Below are 20,687 nucleotides of genomic sequence, written 5' to 3' on the forward strand. Positions count from 1 at the left end.
GGTTAAAAATGCTGCTAAACACATTCAACTTCAAAGCCTTGTCACGGGCCTTTGATTTTAGTTCCTATTGCTAAGTCTGGCCTTTCCAGGGTGTGCAAGTCACAGCTGGTAATGATGAGGACCAGATGATGCCCTAGCAGCACATTAAAGGTTTTTACCAGGATGTGGTTTGATGGTTTTGCTTGGGTATTTTGTTGTTGTTATTCTTTTCTTTGGAATGTGAGTTGTGGCCAAGAATTATTTCCCTGATTACATTTTTGCTATCCTTCTCCATTTAGAGAGTTGGAAAACATACAGAAACATAAGTAACATGCTTGTAAACTACTTTTCAAACTAACTTACAGGCTTTTGTATGGTGATTTTTAGCTGTGACCTTCTGTATATTCAATAAATAAGTTTTTATTAAGTCCAAAATACCATGTTGACATCTTGGTCTTATCCCTTTTACCAAGGCATCATTATGCTACATTAAAAAAAAACTTAAATGCTTATAGACATAGATCTTCAACTATTATAGGAGAAATGCTCATATTTAGGCTGTATGTTTATATCTAATGTGATGAAGTATTCCTGGACTTATGTTGGCTTGTTAAAATGCATTGTGCATGAGGTAAAGGCTAATACTATTTTAAATGCTTGTGTTTTTCTCATAATAAAACTGTCAACATATTCATTGGAGAGAATTTGAACAATAAAGAAAAAGATAAGAAAACAATTAAAAATCATTCATAATCTCACCACTTAAAAGTAACTATAAGCATCTCACTCTTTTGTGGTTAAAAAAAACAATGAGGTTAGTAAATTAAATACTTCATTCATTAGCATTATACCTAGAAAGTTTGCCTATTAGTAATATTTGTCAGACTCAGAGTCACAGTATTCTGAAGTTCTGAATGTTGGAATTTAGTTACTCAGTCCTAAGATATATTTTTCCCTATATTCAAGCTTTCTTTGGTCATCTTTATCAGTCTCTAGATTTAGAATGGTTCGTCTCTTGGAAACATTTATCTCCACCCCTGACTGCTCTCTGGAATCTAAATTCACATATCCAATAAATTAATAAACTTTATTCATGTCATGAAGTTATGACATTGTGAAATGTGTACATAAACACAAAACACAAGAGTTGTTAACTGCCAATGACCATCTTGACATCTCAATTTAGATGTCTAAGGGGCATCTCAAACTAAACAAGGTGGGCCAAAGCTGAAGCTCTGGTATTCTTTTCTTCAAAGTTAGCTTTCCACATATTATTTTTCTCCTCTTTTAATATGGAGCATCACATCTTCCCACATGTTTAGGTGACAATCTTCATCTCTTCTAGCTTACATGAGTCTGGCAAGAGACAGATCTGGAGTAATGCCAGATTTCTCTGGGCAAAGCTATTATTAAAAATGCAATTTATAGAGGTCAGCTCTCCCTCTGCTAGGAGAGTTGACAACTCCCACACTGGGGATAGGCATGACTTTGGCAGAACAAATGTTTTCCATATTGGAACAAAGACAGAACCCTTATAATTGACCTAGCAGTACATAGTGGACTTCAACAACTGCTGTTTTTGGCAGTAAAAGTCAACCCTAAGGGTTGAAAGTTTCAACCAGTGGCCTTCTGAATAGCTGCCAATAGAGTGTTCATCAGTGTGAGTGAAAAACTGAGTTCTCGATGAATCAAGAAGCTAGGGGAACCTGGATAAGAAGGGGTCAGAACTCAGAACAATAGGTTGTCTTTTGGGGGTAATATGATAATCCATTTCCTCTCTTCTTCCAAGAAGCTCTGGCTGTGGGGAGAGTATATGGTAGAGAAATGAGTGCCAAGAGAGGAGGGAGCAATGGTTATACTGTAGTGCTCCTCCTGGAGCTCTAGTGATATCAGAGAGGATAGTTTGTGTAGACTGCTGCTAGTCACATTGGAGGAAATTCAGTGTCTCTGGTCCTAAATACCAGAAATGCCCACAAAACATTGTGATAACTCAAAATATCTCTACATCTTCCTATAAATAGGAAGGAATCTCAACCTGTCTATGGTTCTTCAGAGAATCTATTAGGAAGGAAAATAAACTCTTCAGGGAGATTTGAAGGAAAGATGAGAGAGAGAGAGAGAGAGAGAGAGAGAGAGAGAGAGAGAGAGAGAGAGAGAGAATATGAGAATATGTATATATCCATGTTGCCTACTTCCTGGGACGGTGAGACTTGAAGACATAGAAACTCATTGGTTTTAGGTCAATCCCTGTTTCAGGATGCTCAAGGCTTCATCAGACAGGGCATAGTGTCCATCACCATAGGCCTGAACCGACATGGAGTTCTGAGGCCTGGCTAAGATTAGACTTGTTTTTCCATATGAATCCCAAATCCTAATGAGTGGGATTCTGTTACAAGCCCTTAAATAATCAGAATGTGTGACATATAGGCACATGGATGATATCATTTTTCTCTGTGAAACATTCCACAGTTTGAGTCATAGTTACTACCTAAAAACACGTTTCAGCTCCCAGCTTCTACTTTGGGCCAAGAATATTGAGCTAATCTCTCTTATATAGAAAGATGGGTACAAAGAATTATCTTATCTGAGGCTCAAATCTGCAACAAGTATTTAATTTTATAAATACACCAACACATGACATGCACTTGGGCATTTTATTTCACTTCTCTGAAACTCAGTTTTTCTATCTGTAAGGATAATGATACCTCCTTTACAATGTTGGAAGAAAGAATGGCTCACATAATTATGTGAGGTATCTGATATACATTTCATGGATAAGTAAATATCAATCCCTCAACTAATCAGATAGTTCAGGTAATCATCTCGAGTAAGGAAAATACCTTTGACAAATCACTTTTATAGCTTTAGAAAAGTCTTTTTTTTTTTTCTTTTTAGGGTGTTTACAGCCTTCCTCGTGACCTTCTCATGATTTTGCATGAGCTGGTAGTAGACAGTTAAGAATACTGAATCTATTCTTATCCAGTAGATTCCATGTCACACAAAATTTAGGGTGGGACATCAAACATGGATATGGATATGTGTGCAGAAAGAAGGGGCTCTGTATAGGCGTGGTGATACACGCCTGTAATCCCAGTGGTTTGGGAGGCTGAAGTGGGAGGATCACAAGTTCAAAGCCAGGCTCAGCAAAAATGAGGCACTAAGCAACTTAGTGAGACACTGTCTCTAATTAAAATACAAAATAGGGCTGAGGATGTGGCTCGGTGGTTGAGTGCCCCTGAGTTCAATTCCTGGTTCCACCTTCAACAACAAGAAAAACAAATAAAATAAATAAGAGCCTGTGTAATTTTTTTTAGAGCTACAGAAAAGATTTGGTAGACATTTCAATTTGGCATCAAATGGCAGTTTTATTCCAACAAAGTGGAAAAAGCAAAGAAGAAAGAAAACAAATCCCACTCAGAACTGGTTGGTGCTGCTTCAGGCAACAGCGGTGTCTCTACTTCTCATTGCATGACTAAGCATTTGCTTGCTGTATTCAGAAGTTCTGAATGCTTAGTCATGCAATGAGAAGTAGTAATATAAACCTTCCTGCCAAATACTTTTACGTATCTGCAAGAAACTCAAATAATTGGAGAGGCACCTTAAAAGGCATGCAAAAGTTATAAAAGTCAGGGATGTCAGTAATAATTTGAACATTAAGACCATAAAAATGAAGTTGGGAAATATGTAATCAGTCATCAAAATGGAGCAAGCTGTTCCTGGTGCTTCCTGTTGCTGTTCTTTCCTTAAGTTGTCCTTATTCGGAAAGCATCATCTTTCCCCAGACCCTTTCTCTTCTGTTCCATTTTCACTTTTCAGTAACAGAGTCCCTATACTTTTTCCCTCTTCCCAAAATGTCCCTTGAACACCACTAATATTTCAGTTGTCTTTTATCACAGAAGGGATATTATAAGCTGTCTTGATATGTTTATATAGAATAGGAATATAAACAAAATAATTACAGTAAAAGATGAAGTAACAATTGTAGTAAAGTCCCATTGTCCTCTTTTATTAATTAACCCAAATGCACATCTTCCCAAACTTCTTTCATTTCATGTCAGAATGAAAAACTTAATGAACTATTCAACTAATTTACCTCATCTGGAGTCTCAAATTATGCTACCTAGTTTCTATGAGAAGAACTTTTCATTTTCATACTTTTAATTTTTTCAATAGAAGCAGAAAAACTGGGAAATGAGCCAATGAATTTTGCTTCTCTTCCAATATCTTCTGTCTTAGCCCTGGGGTTAAATATACTCATCTCAGACACAAGGACAGACACAGACGACCTCATAGTGGCTGAAAAAGAAATTAGAACCAGCAAGACAAGCAAAAAATAAACAATAGGTCATTGCTGACATTTGTGTCATGTTTGAGCAAAGTAATAATAGCCAAGCAGTAATTGGGCACTTACTACATATGTGTGAGCCTCCATGCTAAGTGCTTTATGGGCATGATTTGTGTCTTCTTCTCATAGCTCTAAAAGGTAGGTAATGGTGGTAACAGCAAATGTCCTTGTAACATTTATTATTCATTAGGCACAGTCCTAAGTATTTTATAAATGTTAATGCATTTCATTTTTGTAAAAATCATGTGAAAAAAAACAACACTGGGGCTGGGGATGTGACTTGAGCAGTAGCGCACTCGCCTGGCATGTGTGGGGCACTGGGTTCGATCCTCAGCACCACATAAAAGTAAAATAAAGATGTTGTGTCCACCGAAAACTGAAAAATAAATAATAAAAAATTCTCTATCTTAAAAAAAAACACTGTTAGTATTCCTGTTTTACATATTAGGAAATTGAGGCAAAGAGAATTTCTGTAACTTGCCCAATACCATAGTTACTAAGTTATGGACCCAGGATTTGAAACCCAGAGGGATTCTGGGGGTTGGTACCAAATAGTATAGTAACCACTAAGGTATAGTGTTCTAAGCCTGATTTTCCCTGTGTAAAAAAACAACTGGCACATTATGTACAAAGTGTTTATAGACTTTATACCCAAAGTTTTTTTTTGGTAGTGTTTCAGGTTAATGAGTCAGGAAGATAGATTTTTCATAGGTAACCAGAATAGGGACCTTGGAGAAGGACCAGAGGGGGCGAGGGTATCATGCCAACTTGAAAAGAGACAGCAGATCTAAAAGACATGCTGTGACTTACCGCTCCCTGCCAGTGTTAACCCCATGCCTTCTTCTGAGTGAGAATACCTATTTCTGTTCCTCACAGCTTCCGTCTCAGCAGCCCTTCCTTAGTTACCCTTGCCTCTACCCTTAGCAATGGCCAACCACAAACAGACCCTTACCAGAAATGCTTTCTTTTTCTAGACATGTCCAAAACCACCAGGTGAGACCCATCCTCTTAACGACGTAGATTAGAGATTGAAATCACGCTCTTTGATTGGCTTCTTAAGATAGGAGCTTGAAGAAATTGATTGGTCTAGGCTGGCATCCCTCACCCACCCATCACCTGTTCTGGGCCATCAGAGATGCCTTTAAAAATCCCTAGACAATAGACACCCTTTGGCATCCCTCTCTTGGGACCCCTCCCCTTTGAAAGCTCTACTTTCTTTCTATTATTATAATAGATCCCGTTACTTTGCTCTCATGCTTGTGTCTGAGGGTTTCATTCCTCAAATTCATGAGACAAAGAATCTGCCTAATTCTGTGTTATAGTTTGAAGATAGAAGAGGCACCAAAGTGACCCTGATTGGAGAGGGAGTGGTATGTGTGTGTGTGTGTGGGGGGGGGGACATGGGCGAGGATGAGACCTGTCAAGAGAAAGCTATAAAGGATGAGGGAAAGCCAGTTAATGTGCCCCCTGACTGAGGACCTACACCTCAGTTTTAGTGAGAGATGCATTTCATGTTCTCAAATGAGGCCCTCAGTCCTGGATTCCAGGGATTCATTTTCAGCTCCCTGGTGTCAGGAATTATATTTGCCTTATCTAGACCAGATTCCCAACTGCCCTTCTTGTCCTTCTATCATCTTTTCCCTCTAACACCTGAGAAGATTGCTTTAAAAAGTGAAAATCAGATTTGAGGCTCCTGCTGAAACCATCCAAAGACTCCTCATTTGGTGTTCCGGGCCTGAGTGGCCTGCCCTTTGCCTAACTGGGTGGAAAATTCAAGTCTTTAAAAGGACATTTCACAAGGGGTACACCTTACTTGGTTAAAAATGTTTTCCTTGATAGAATATTCTTCACTACTAAACACGATAGGGAAATTCATATTCATATATACTCAACAGTTTTCAACTTTAACTGAAAAGCTACTCAGTTTTTTATTGAATAATTATTTAATTCTATTTTAATGCCTGTTTCTGTGCCTGTCCTACAACTAAAAAGCCTGTGGTTGTAAAATCACCACTTGGTTCCAGTGTTCTAAGACAAAAATACTCATTAAGTCCTTTCTTGAAAAACACATGTGTTTAATATATTTGAATATCTTCTAGGGTAGTGACTGATCGTATGTATGCTGAAAGTTAAGGACTTCAGCATAGAAATATGCCAGTTTGGCTTCAGGATTATTTTGAGCTGAAGATAATTGAGAATCAACAAATGCAGGAAGAGTTCTTTGTTCTCCTTTTTTCTGTTTAAAAGTTCAGTATAAATTTGAGAAAGGAGGTTTCTTCAAATCCCCATAAGAGAGAAAAGGATGCTCATTACCAAAGATGAGGAGTCAGCATCAAGATGAATTTGTGTGAACAGACTTCACTAAAATAGACCTTACCTTCCATTGATTCGATTAATCATCTCTCAAAGCCCAAACCCCTCTTTCCTATGTTTAAAAGAAAAAATGACTCTGTGTCCAACCACTTGTTTGAGTTTCACTTCTTTTCTATAGTACCATGATGAAAGTATTCATAAAAATACGTGTCTTTTCTCCTATCAATTGGTCTTTCCTTAATTTAATTCACATGCCTTTATTTACAGAAATTAAGAGGGTACAGGAGGTGGTTTTACTCTCTGACAAATGAATTTATGATTATAACAGGATCCTTTAATGATACCAAAAACATTAAGTACCACGTTCCAAAAGAGGTGGTAACCCATAGTTGGAGTCCTTGGAAAAACTGAACCCTTTGTCCACATGATAGGTGTAACTGAAGGATTTTTATTGTAGTAAAAGATGAATAGTGAGTCCTTTCTTTTTCCTCCGTGAGGTGAGAGGGAGTTGTGGTATGTGAGTACCGCCTCCTTCACCTCCATTCAAGAGAGATGGAAAAGATGTCAAGTAAAAATAAATGCAAACTTGAAAGGAGATTTTTATTTGGAAACTATTATAATGGGAAGAACATTCAGACATCAGGATCTGCAGAGGACTGTGAGTTAAATAATAAGAGAATCTTTAAACAGGGAGGGATGAAAGCAACTCTGTGGGGAGTAGAGCAAGTGGTGTGGGTGAACAGACAGTAGGGATTTTTCTCTTTGATTAGCCAGTACTTAGAATGAACTGTTAAGATACATGTTTTGCACCCTAGGATTTAGTGCTTCCTCAAAGCCTGATTTGGTAGCCTGTAGGGAGAAGAGAAACCTGCCTAAGTTCGATTAAGCCACAGTTTAATGGGCAAGTCATGGACAATTGTAAGCCCGTGGTCAAAAAAGTTCATTATAGGAGCTTAATAAATGATGGGGGGAGACAGAGTAGACTTGGTCTGCTTTATGTATGAGAAATGCATAAAGTGAGAGACTAACTGTAGCAGTAAAGAAAGGGCTACTGTTGAGAAAATAACTGGGTTTAGGAAGTTGGTTGTGGTGGAGAATGTGTTGAGTTTTCCTTGACATTGTGAGAGGTCCTAATTGATGGAACTATCTGGAAGAATGAATGGACTTTGGCAGAGAGAAGCCAATAGTATTGCTGAATCATTAGAGGTTCAAATAAGTGTGAGGTGCATTTGTCTTCAGCAAAAGCATAGCAGTGGGGAGATCCCCAGAAACTGGGATCTACAAAGAACCTTCAGTGAACATAAGTGAAAGTGTTAATTTTCAATACCCTCCAAGTTTGGAAAGCTCTGACACTGACTCCACTCCACATTACCAATCAATGTGAACTTTCCAAGCCTCTTGATATCCCTCTACTCCCTGCTCCTTCCCTGAAGATCATAAACCATTTAACAAAGTGTATGAGGAAGAGAAGAAACCTGTAAAATTAAAAACAATATGGAAGAAAGAAAAAGGAAAGGAAAGGAAAGGCCTGAGATATGAGAGGAATGTCTACTAAGCTCTGAGAAAGTAGAATGATCTAATTGTGTAAATGTTAAGTGTCTAAAACTAATATCAAAATGCAGACACATTTGCAATGTGTGTGCTGTATTTTTATTTCTCAAACATCACAGTCAAGAATATTGTGTCCTTTAATTACTGCAAAGATCTGGCCACCTGCTATACCCAATGGGGACCATACTTTCCCTTTTGTTTGGAGAATATTTTTGTTAACATTATCAAAATAAATAGTTTAGACTGTCTAGGAAACTATGCAGAAGCTCAAAAGCCAAAGTGATCAAATAGCCGAGTCATCCATTAGGAATCTCGGCCTTTCTGAATGCTTTTGGCTAGAATTCCAACTAACAGAGTAGGATGGCTAATCACAATTCTCTTTCCACTTCACCAAGTACTCTGAGGATTACAGTTCTTAGAAGCCTTCTCTAGTTCTCTTGTACAACATTTGGAATCTCAATATTGATTTCTTTCTTAGGGGATTCCTTGGGATATCATGCTAAACTCATCTTCTACAAACAACCAGTTCACTTGAGGACAATCGATAATCTATTCTGGTCCTGATCAAATTGCTCCATGTTTCTGTGATCATGCACCTTCCAGGCTGGGGGCAATCAGGCAGAGAATTATCAGGACATTGATAGATTAGCCTCATCAGCTACCTGCTGTGACCATCAGTTTTCTGTATATTCATAAGGAAAAAATAGCCTGCTGATTATCATTTAAATTGCATGAGGATATATTTGTCTTTTGGAACTCCAAGGCATTTAAATGTGTTGTAAGATCAAAATTCATTAAACAAGGCAAGGAGATGTTCTAGCCAACATCTCTCAAGAGGCAGAAATATAAAACTTGTGCAGTGGAGAACATAAATATGTTGTGCCTAATCATTTTTGATTCAGAATACAATTAAATCCAACAAATCAGATACTCATTGAATATTTACTATGGGCCATGTACTATGTTGGGCTCTGAAAAAAAAAAGTGAAGAGGGAATCTGTGATTTCAAGATTCAATTGTCAAAACCAACTTGCCAACATTTATATAGACATAATCCAAGACAGACTTGCAGAAAGAACTGTAGTAACTCCAACCTTAAAAAGATCACCTCGTGGAACAGCTAGTTAAGTCTTCTGTGAGAAAGAAAAAGTTGAATAGGCTCTTTGAAGGATGGAAATGGGAAGAGGGCTTTGCAAATGAAAATAAGTGCACAGCAGGGGCATAGCCACAGTTTTAGATGCTGAACATTCTACTGCTATATCCTGTAGATACCTACCTTTCTAGAGCATGCAAACAGCTTCTTACTGGACTCTGTCTCTCCCTATGAGATATCTTTGGCTGAGAGGTCTTGCATAGCAGGCTTGTAGGACAAGGTAGTAGGATCAGGGGGCTGAGACCCAAATCAGCAACAAATAGATATTTCCCTGCCCTCAGGTAAGTGTGTTTTATACTACCTCCTGGAGATACCCAGCAGGATGGGATCTCAGATACCAGGATCTATTGATGTTCATTAGCTTATCTTTCATTGGCTTTCTCCCTTTTCTGCCTTACTTCTCCACTCTCCTGATGGTTTTTTTTTTTTTTCTGGGACCACATGCCAAATAACATGCTTGTACTTAAATCCAACCTAAGACAATGGGCAAGCACAGGGATCATTAAGTAACCACAAACTGTCCAGCATGTTTGTAGAGGAGAGGATGTATAGGACAAAACAAAGGCAGGAGACAGAAAACTTGTTGGCCTTTTACTCTGTGCCAGGAGTCCTATAAAGCTCTATTCTACCTTTTAATTCATTCAATATCAGAAGATCCCTATGAGTTAGGTACAAATGTAAATCAGAGGCCAAGAGAAGTTAACTGTGGAAGATCATACTCTGTTGGATTAGAAACCAGAATTCAACTCCATTTCTCTGAGATGCAGATAGTGGATTTTGAAATCCAATGCTTTGCTGCCTCTGTAACATTGTGACAATATTGAGTGCTAATCTTGAGAATTTCTATCTCCTGGGTGAGCACTGAGTGGCTGTGGAAGTTCCTGAGAAAATGGAGGTATGACAGAGGGAGTGACCCATTGGGGTGGCAACTCTGGTCCGGAGACATCAGAGGAACTTGGCCATTCAAAATCCCTAGGTAGATATATGCCCAGTCATGTATGTCCATGGGTGGCCACTGTTTTGTCTGACATCGAGGCTCAGATTCAGTAGCCAGACAAGCCCCCATCAAAATCTTGGCACCTTCATTACTTTTTCCTTGTTTTTGAGTGACTTACTTCCCTTCTCTGAGCCTCAGGCTTGTTATTTGTAATGATACAAGTTATTCCATAGGGTTCCTGTAAAAACCAGCAGAGCTAACAAGCTTCAAGAGTTCTGCTGTTTGCCTGACATGTTCAATGTGTGTTAGCTGGTCTTATTAAAGCCTAAAGCTCTATCTTGTGCACATAAAGTTGATCCTTCATCTATCTCACAAAATTTAACCACTTCATCTGTTTCTTCAAAAAAACCAACCAACCAAACAAACAAAAACAACTTTGAAACAGTGCTGTTGCTTTATTGAAGATTTGTGGGACTAATACAGGTTGACCACCCTTAATAGGAAAATCTGAGTTCCAAAATGCTCCAGATATCTGAAACTTTCTGAGCTCCAACATGATCCCATAAGTGTGGAAAGCTCCACATCTGATTTCATGTAATAGGTCATGTCAAAATAGAGATGTATGAAAAATACTGTATAAAATTACCTTCAGGCTATGTGTATAAGGTGCATATGAAATAAAAACGAATGTCCTTATTTATAGGCTTGGCTCGCATCCACATGACATATCATTATGCATATTCAAATATTCCCCAAGTCCAAAAGTATTTAAAATCCAAAATACTTCTGGTCTCAATCATTTTGAATAGGGTTACTTGACCTGTATACAGGATAAACATAGATGTGCATTCTTGGTAACATATGCCCTCTTAAGACCTACTTTTCAAATTCTTTCTTTCTTCATTGTCAGAGTTTTGTAAGATCACTGGATGGGGAGCACAGTGACAGCAGGGCCTTGCTGGAAATGTACTCTGGCATATGTGGGACAACGCCCAATTTCCTCCTGCCCTGGAAGAAGTTCTAATGGTAGTCCCACCACAAATTAAGTTCATAGGTACTATGGCTACATTTTAGCAGTGCAGGTATGTCCAAAAGCTAGATAAGACATGTTTTGCTACCAGAACTCATAATCCACAAATCAAGGAAGCCAACTACAAATGGCTTGGATTCTTATCTATTATCAAGCATTCTTCTTCACAATTTCCTTCTTATTCATATAGATCAACTTTTTAATGTAATTTTTAAAAATTTATCTATGATAGTAGAATGCATTACAATTCTTATTACATATATAGAGCACAATTTTTTATATTTCTGACTATACACATAGCATATTCACACCAATTTGTGTCATCATACCTGTACTTTGGATAATAATGATCATCACATTCCACCATCATTAATTACCCTATGTGCCCTCCCTTCCTCTCCAACCCCTCTGCCCTATCTAGAGTTTCTCTATTCATCCCCTGCTCCCACTCCCTATCCCACTATGAATCAACCTCCTTATATCAAAGAAGACATTTAGCATTTTTTTTGGGGGGGATTGGCTAACTTCACTTGGCATTATTATATAGATCAACATTTTTAGTACTAAGTGGAACTTGGAAAAAAAATATAATCCATCCTATATATGTATATCATCTATATCTCTAAATAATCATCTGTACCCTTATGGACACTTTCATTACAATGCAGTCAAGTAAGTCACAAAAGAATGTTTTGCACCCATTTGCAGCTTATACCTGGTTTTATAGAAGAATCCAGAGAAATGTAAGCCACTTTTCCTTCCCTAAGTAGTTTATTATTTTATCAGAGAGGAAAAGAAAGTACTAGTGTATTTAATGCAGAGAAAGAAGGATATGGCCATGGGTAGGGATTTTCTAAAGAAAGGAGATGGAACTTAAGTTTGGGTGTATAAGATGATTATGATTTAGGTAAAAGGAGAAGATGGCATTTGTGAAAGTGAAACAGACTGAAGCTGGGGCCACTCTGAAATTGAGAGCAACTTCTCAGGCTGAGAGTAAATGCTGAGGAGCTGCCCCCATCTTCCCACACTGGGAGACAGAGAAGCTGAGAATGGAGGTTGTCCCTTCCCCAGGCTTGTCCAGCCCAGGCTAACTAAATCTGCATTTATATATTTTCTGCCTCTTACATATTATTTCTCACTTTGCTGCCTCCATTCTTTTAAAAACCTAATTGGCCCCAGAACTTGCCAAAGATGAAATTTTTGAAGTGGTAAATTTTTTCTATCTTCCTTTCAAACTGGCTGTGAATAAAACCTATTTTCCTACCAATTTGACTTTGAATATTTGAGAAGCAGCGAGTGGGATAGCCTAGGTGCTTCGCCAGGCAGTATTAATGCTAGCCCCTAACAAAGGAAGGCGTTCCATGGGCAGAGGAGAAATAAAGACTAGGAATCACTTGGGTCAGTAACAGTGAGCAAATTGGCTTGGTGGGGATGGGGGTGGGGTGAGAATCACAGAAGACAGATTTGGGAAAGGGAAGCTTTGGGAAAGGGAGGGCTTTGGCTTCCCCGAAGCTCTGTCCTCAGAACATTACTGAAAACTACTGTCCTAACTCAGCTCATCCTAACTGCACAGCTTATGACAGGAGCAGTGATTTTAGTGATTTTTTTGAAAATACTGAACTAGCTATGCCAACAGCACTTTCCTAACTTCCTTTTGTGATGGGGAGAAAAACAGAACTTTTAACATGGCCTTGTGATCTGTTTTCTGCCGACTTCTGCTTCATCTCACCCTCTTCACATTCTCTTGCTCTCTCCTTTCACACTTTGCCCTCCAGCTCTTTGTTCAGCCCTGCTGACTTTGGTTCTTTTCTCTAAGGATTCCTCCCACTAGACGCCTTTGCTTGTACTAGAAGGCTCTTCCCTTCCACTTCTCTTCTTTGATTGACCAGTCTTCATCTTATAGCCTGCAGCTCAAAGGAAGACTGAAGCTAAAGAAGTGTCCCTGACTCCTTAGACGAATCCCCTAAATTATATGCTCACAAAACACCCTGGGCCTCTCTTTTGAGACTGACTGCAGGTTGTATATACCTATGTACGTGACTATTTAATGCATCTCCTACTGCACTGTAGGCACCAAGAAGAAAGAAAAACATGTTTGTTTAATTACCAGTATATCTCTTGGCCTTAGCACCATCCCTGGCAAAGAACAGCCACTTAACAGAGATCTGTTGGATCAATGTATAACTGAACAAATGAATTGGTGAATTAACAATGAGGAACTTATTTGCAAGGGTTTAAAGCAAATTTAATAATCTAAAATTTAATATTTATTATTATTATCAACTTTGAGGAATAGTAGTTGCTTGTTTTATTAAAGAGCTTCCTGTGTCTTTCTTCAGCCATTTAGCTTGTTTTTAGAACTATTATTCACATGTTGGGAAACCAATTCTACACCCACCCCTTATCTTTTATTCCTCTGAGTTGAGGTTGTTTTAAAAAGGAGGGCAGAAAAGTAAACACTTTAATTTTGTGGTTCACTTCACATTTCAGTTATTCTTTCTTATTCTGAACATTGTAAATGGTTTGAAAGACCAAACTTTTGCATTTATATTGCTCTTTTCATCAACAGATGTCTAAGAGCTTTAAAAGCAAGTACTAATACATACAACAGCATTCCAAACTACAAAAACATGTGCACATTAAAGCTCCTTTAAAACAAAGTGTTACAATAGGTACAAGATACAGCAATAAAAATTTCTAATACAAATTAGAGGTTTTGATTAAACCTTCCAAATTGATGAAGGATGAATTCCTGCTGAGAGCACCTATCATTATAAATCCCACAACAACATCTCTTCAAAGTATATGTGGATTTAGAAAGCTATTCTTTGAAAGCTCAGGGATTTGAAACACTTGTAAATATAAAAGGGCAGAAAACTGCTAACTTTTCTATTTCCTTTTAAGGAATGTAATTGTATATTTTCCCCAATATGCATATAAATCTATAAAGTTTCCCATAACCAAAAGATTTTGCTGTACCCTGTAAATTTTGATAAGCTATATTTTGGTTATATTCACTTCAAAAATATTTCCTAATTTCTACTGGAATATTTTCTTTGACTCAGGGTTTCTTTTAAAATAAGTAGTTAATTTTCAAACATTTGGCCATTTTCTAGCTACTTTTAAAAATAAATTTCAGCTTTCATTCCTCTGTGATAAGAGAATATTCTTTGTAAGATTTCAATCCTTTATAATTTCTTAAGACTAGCTTCATGGTTCAGAAACAAAAACTTGCAATTTTTGTAAATGCTTCATGTGCATAAAAATGTAGAATCTTTGTGTGGTGTTATTTATATTAGATCAAATTTATTGATGAGTTAGTCTCATCTTTCATATTCTTTCTGATTTATTTTAGTCTGTTTTATTATTTACCGGGAAAGGCTTACTAAAACTTTAAACATATTTGTGTATTTTTCAAATTCTTCTATTAACTTTTTACCAGTTTTGATTATATACTTGGGTTTTATGCTATTAGTGTGTGTACATTAACAATGATAACTTCTGGGAAGGGCAGTACTTTAATTATCATGAACTCTTTCTCTTTATTACTTTTCTTTAACTTCTCCTTTTTAATAATTTTAAATAGCCATATCATACTTCTTATTTTGTGGGAGGTCATTTTATTTATTTTTTCCCATTTCAATCCTGTTACTTTCTACTTGTCTCCTTATATTAAACTGTGTCTCTTCTGAGCAGCATATAATTTTTTCTTATCCATCGTTATGGCCCTTATCTTTTAATTAGAATATTTTGTATGTTTACATGTACTGTATTTGTTAATATGTTTGAGTTTTCTCTTTATCCCACCTGATATTCATTTCTGGTTTCTCCTTTCTAGTCTTTTTTTTTTTTAATCAAGTAGCATTTCCTTTTATGTTTCCCTTTCTTTCATTCATTTGTTGTTTACATATCTTTTCATTATCCACTTAGTGATTACACTGGAAAGTATAATATGCATCTGTTATAGCTTGGATGTGAGGTGTCCCCAAAAAACGCACATGTGAGATAATGCAAGGTTCAGAGGAGAAATGATTGGGTTGTAAGAGTCTTAACCCAATCAGTGATTTAATCTCCTGATAGGGATTAACTGAGTGGTAAGTAAAGTGGTAGAGTGTGGCTGGAGGAGGTGAGAATTAGGGTGTAGCTTTGGTGTATATATTTTGTATCTCGAGAATGAAGACTTTCTCTCTGCTTCTTGATCACCATGGTGTGAGCTGCTTCCCTCTGCCACACACTCTGCATGATGTTCAGACTCATCGGAGCCCCGAGAAATGCAGCCAGCCATTTATGGACTAAGACCTCTGAAACTGTGAGCCCTCAAATAAACTTTTCCTCCTCTATAGTTGTTCTGGTCAGATCCTTTAGTCATAGCATAGAAAAAGCTAAGTAAAACAGCATGCTTAGTTTTTGTTAGAATCACCTGTAGTTCTCTACTTTTAAAACTTCCTGAGAGTGCAAGGATATTTAAGCATTTGAACTCCATTTAATTCCTTAATCCTTCTTTTGCTATTTGCTATTCTGAGGTGCATTTCAATTCTCTCTATATTCTAAGGCAGACATGTCATTTTCATTGTATTACAAAGTCAATATTAACTTTGATTTTTTTTCTCAGATATTTACCCTTTCAGTGTTCTTGTTTTCTGAAATTCTTTGTCTTCAACTGGAGGATCTTCTTTAGATTTTCCTTTAGTGTGTGTCTTCTGGTGGTAGAAAATATTTTTTATTTTTTATTTTGTTCATTAAAACAACTTCATTTAAGATACTTGTAAATTCAAAAAGAAGTTCCCAAGCATTTCATGCAGCCTCTAAAAGCCAAGAACACACCCAGCCACATGTAACTGAATCCTGTCCCAAACCCAAATGATCCTGGAAGCAGATTTGATTCTGGAACCTCAAAGTAATGCAGCCCTGCTAAATTGTTGGATTTGACTGTGAAGCCAGGATCAAAGAATCAGCTGAGCCAATCTATGCCCCAGAACCGTGAAATAATCCATTTGTATTGCTAAAGGCTATAAACTTTCTGGGATTTGTACTAAAACATTTAAATAAAGAATATAATATTTATAGTACAATATCAAGTTTAGGAAAGTGATATTGGTACAATGCACATCTATTCCATTTTATCATATGTAGATTCCCAGAAATACCAATACAATTGGGATAGAACTCTTTTCACAAAGATCTGCTTTGTTTAGCACTCTTATAGTTGCACCCCCCAACCCAAATATTACTAATCCCTGGCAGTTACTAAGCTCTTCTTCATCTCTGTAATTTCCAAAATTTGGAAATGCTCTATAAATGGAATTGTACAGTGTGTGACTATTTGAGAATAGCTTTTTCTTTTCACTCAGCATAATGTCCTTGAGATCCCTGTAGTGTGCTCGGTGTTTACCAATCATTCTTTCCTATCTCCATTCTATGATTTTTATCATGGTAAAAAAAAAGATATAACAAAGTTTACTATCTTAGGCATTTTTAATTGTATAATTTAGTAATGTTGAGTATATTCACAGATTTCCTAAACTTTTCTATACTGATTAAGAAAAGCTCTAATTGTTCAATACCCCAGCCTCAGTAACCACCACTATACTTTGTTTCCATGAATTTGACACCTTAGATACATCATAGAAGTGGAATCGTGGAGTATTTGCTTTGTGGTGCCTGAGTCACTTAATTTTCACAATGTTCTCAAGGTTCATCCAAGCCATAAATAATTCCCATTTCATTGATCAATAGCATTCCATCCTGTGGATATATCATAGTTTATTTAGCTCTTCACATTGGGGGACATTTTGCTGTTTCTAGGTTTTGCCTAATAGAATTAAAGCCAATTTGAACATTTGTGTACAAAAGTTTGTGGACATATGTTTTAATTTCTCTAGGATAAATGGTGAGCAGTGTAAATTGCTGTGTAAATTAAGTGTATACTTAATTTTGAAGAAACTGCTGAACTGTTTTCCAGAGAAATTTATCATTTTACATTTCTAACAGCAATGTAGGAGAGATCCAGTATCTCCACACACTCACCAGATTTGGTACTGTCACTGACTTTTAAAATTTTAGCTGTTCAAATAGATGTATAGTTATAGTTCATTGTGGTCTTAATTTGCATTTCCCTAATGGCTAAGAGATATTGAATACTTTTCCATGTGCTTCCTTGCCATCTGTACATTTTCTTTGATGAAATCTTTCTTATGTTTTTCATTCATTCTCTAATTTGATTGTTTGCTTTTTTTAATTGTCGAAATTTTAGCACTTTTTATATCTTAGATATAGTTTAATGTGAGATGTGCTTTCCAAATATGTTCTCCTATTCTTTAGTCTGCCTTCTATACTCTTAAAAGAATATTTCCAGAGCAAAGTGTTTTATTTTGATGTCATCTAATTTATTAATTTTTTTACTGATGAGTTTTACTTTTGATACTGTGTCTTAGAACTCTACCGCAAAGATCCTGAAGATTTTCCCCTCTGTTATATTCTAAAGGTGATGTAGTTCTACATTTTCCACTTAAATTTATGATCTAAGTTGAGATAATTTTGCATAATGTGTGGTTTAAGTTGGAGTTTATATTTTTACCAAAGGTTTGCCATCATGTCTTCAAATATTTCTTCAGTCATACCCTCTTTATATTCCTCCTACCCCTCCTCCTCCTCCTCCTCCTTCTCCTCCTCTTATCTGCTTCTGCTTCTTGCACATGTATTTGATACTTTGTTATAGTTCTATAGTTTTCTGAGCCTCTGTTCATTTGGTTGGTATCACAGGTTGCTTCTTTAAGTTGTTCATTTTAATTATTCCTTATTGAATTTAGGTCTTAATATTTATTTATTTTCCCATTTTTATTTGTTCATTTTAGATATATATGAGAATAAATTGTATTTTGACATATTATATATACATGGAGTATAATTTATTCTAATTAGGATCCCAAGATATTAATATTTAGAACAGATTGCTAAAAATAAAAAATAAAGAGTTCTATGTTAATGTTATTATGGAAGGCTAGGGCAAACATTTTCAAGGTTATGAACTATCTCAGTTATCGCAAAGCCAATAGTTCATTAATGATCAAAGGCTGATAATTTGTCTTCATAATGGAGACCATTTTTTTTCATCTAGATCCATGAGTCATTAAGATGATTTCAGGTCAAATGCTTGATTGCTTAATACTTTTATTTAAATATAAATAATATATATAATATACTTGAAATTTGCTTCACATATATCAGAAATAAAGCAAATAAGTCAATCTCACAGTATTAACCTTCTTTAATTCAATAATTAAAGCTAAATGAAAACACTTTTTTTTTCCATTCGATATTTACAGTAGAACTAGAATATCTTACGAATGATAATGGAGCACAAAAAAGAGTGACAGGATAATAGCCTGTCACTTCATGCCATTTTCATAAGAATCCTTTGGCAGAGTGTCTCAATTATAGATTACTTATTTTCAGATATTAGACTGCATTTGATTTTGGGGTAGCTAAATTTTTGGAATAAGGTACATAATGTTAGCGTTTTTCTAAATAATTATTATCCAGGATTTATTCAAACGAGACAGTTCCTAATTTCTTCAGAGAAAAAAACAATTACTTTAGAGATTATTCTTTCAAGTTAAAAAAAATAGCATTGGATGCTTATTCAGCCTTTTATGCAATTCCTTTACCATGATCCTCACAGAGTTAATCCCATGTAGGGATTAACTACATGTCATAGCAGTGACATGTAGCACTGCAAAGCGAGTCACCCTAACTTGTTACATCTTTACAGATTAGTGAGTGGGAGTGTGGACTTTGGAATAACATACAGCCTGTTTTGGTTATGAGTCTGCTACTTATTAGATGCTTGACTTCAACTTATTTAGTTTTTCAAAACCCATTTCTTTATCTAAAGTGGGGCTTACCATATGTAATTAGATATAATAATTAAATTAGAGCATGGAAACTTTGCACGAAGCACACTATGTCATCTATCTTGTACTTTAACTTTTTATTTATTATTATAAGGAAAGAACGAGAAACAGTTATCTCATTTAGAATGAGACCTCCTAAATAGCAGGTAAAAGAAAAATGTTCCCCAAAGAGTGGTTTCTAGGGATTTTTATTGACATTGAATCCCTTTTTTGGGGATACTGACAACACTGTGGCTGCACTTTGAGTCAAGGTAGCATGATTCTGGAAAAACAGACAAATTGGCCTAGCAGGGAATGTAGATCCCCTTGGATGGCAGTTCAACTCTGCCCACTTGACAAATGATGGTGCACTGTAGTATGGTGGTTTAAAATGTGGACACTGGGGCAGACTCCCTGAGTTTGAGTTTTACTACTAACTACTTACTTTTCAACAAAGTATTTCACCTCTCTCTCTACATCTCAGGTTCTATATATGTAGGAATGTATCAGTAACTAACTCTATCTCTTAGGATTGCTGTGCATATTGGAAAAATTTGCAGATATAAAACGTGTCGAACATTTTCTGGCATATAATATGAATTCCGTCAATACTGGTTCCTGTTTATCTCTGACCACATGCAATAGCATGGCACAGTGAGACCTAGGCTGTTCTATACCTAGCAGATAATCAATTTAAATTTTAAGTAGGGGAGAAATAAAAGGAGAATATTTTCTATAGTGTTTACATTTTGTATTACATAAAATAGTTCTTATAGGTTTCCTAGTTTGTTTTTTAAAAAACATTTTTAAACATTAGTTATAGATAGACACAATCTCTTTGTTTATTTATTTTTATGTGCTACTGAGGATTGAACCCAGTGCCTTACATGTGTGAGGCAAGCACTCTGCTACTGAGTCATAACCCTAACCCCCCTACTTTTTAAAATTTTCATTAGAGAACAGGAGAAACTTGCATCTCAATGTCCAAATTGAAAATAATAATTAGAAGTTATCAATTTTTTTTTACTTTTCTCATTTTGTTTTTGTTAACAGAAAAAATAAATGAGCTCATGGGGGGAGTGTGGATTTTGTTTGCAGAGTGTGGATTTGATCCACCCATTTGACATGAGAGTTGGGGCCAACTTTCAGTGCTACCCAACATTGTCTTCAGTTTCCATAAAGAAGCTTCTCTACAGAAAGCTGAGAAACTAATGTGTATAACATCTGATTATTGATTAATAATGTCTTGAGCAGAAAATAAAGGACAGTGTTCCTGATAACTGTCTCTGGGAATTTTTGATCATTTATTCCTTCTTTATAAAAAAGCTATTCATCCATCAGGATAGAGGTAGGCAAGGAGGAGAGCATCCTCCCTAATTGTGGATAAAAAAAAAAAAAATTCACATAAAACAACAGCCAGGTAGCTTTACCTAACCAATGTTCTGACTACATCCATATTTTTTACTCATTCTAATTGGTATGTGAAT

The sequence above is a fragment of the Ictidomys tridecemlineatus genome, chromosome 7, assembly GCF_052094955.1.
Source record: "Ictidomys tridecemlineatus isolate mIctTri1 chromosome 7, mIctTri1.hap1, whole genome shotgun sequence".
NCBI classification, from domain to species: Eukaryota; Metazoa; Chordata; class Mammalia; order Rodentia; family Sciuridae; genus Ictidomys; species Ictidomys tridecemlineatus.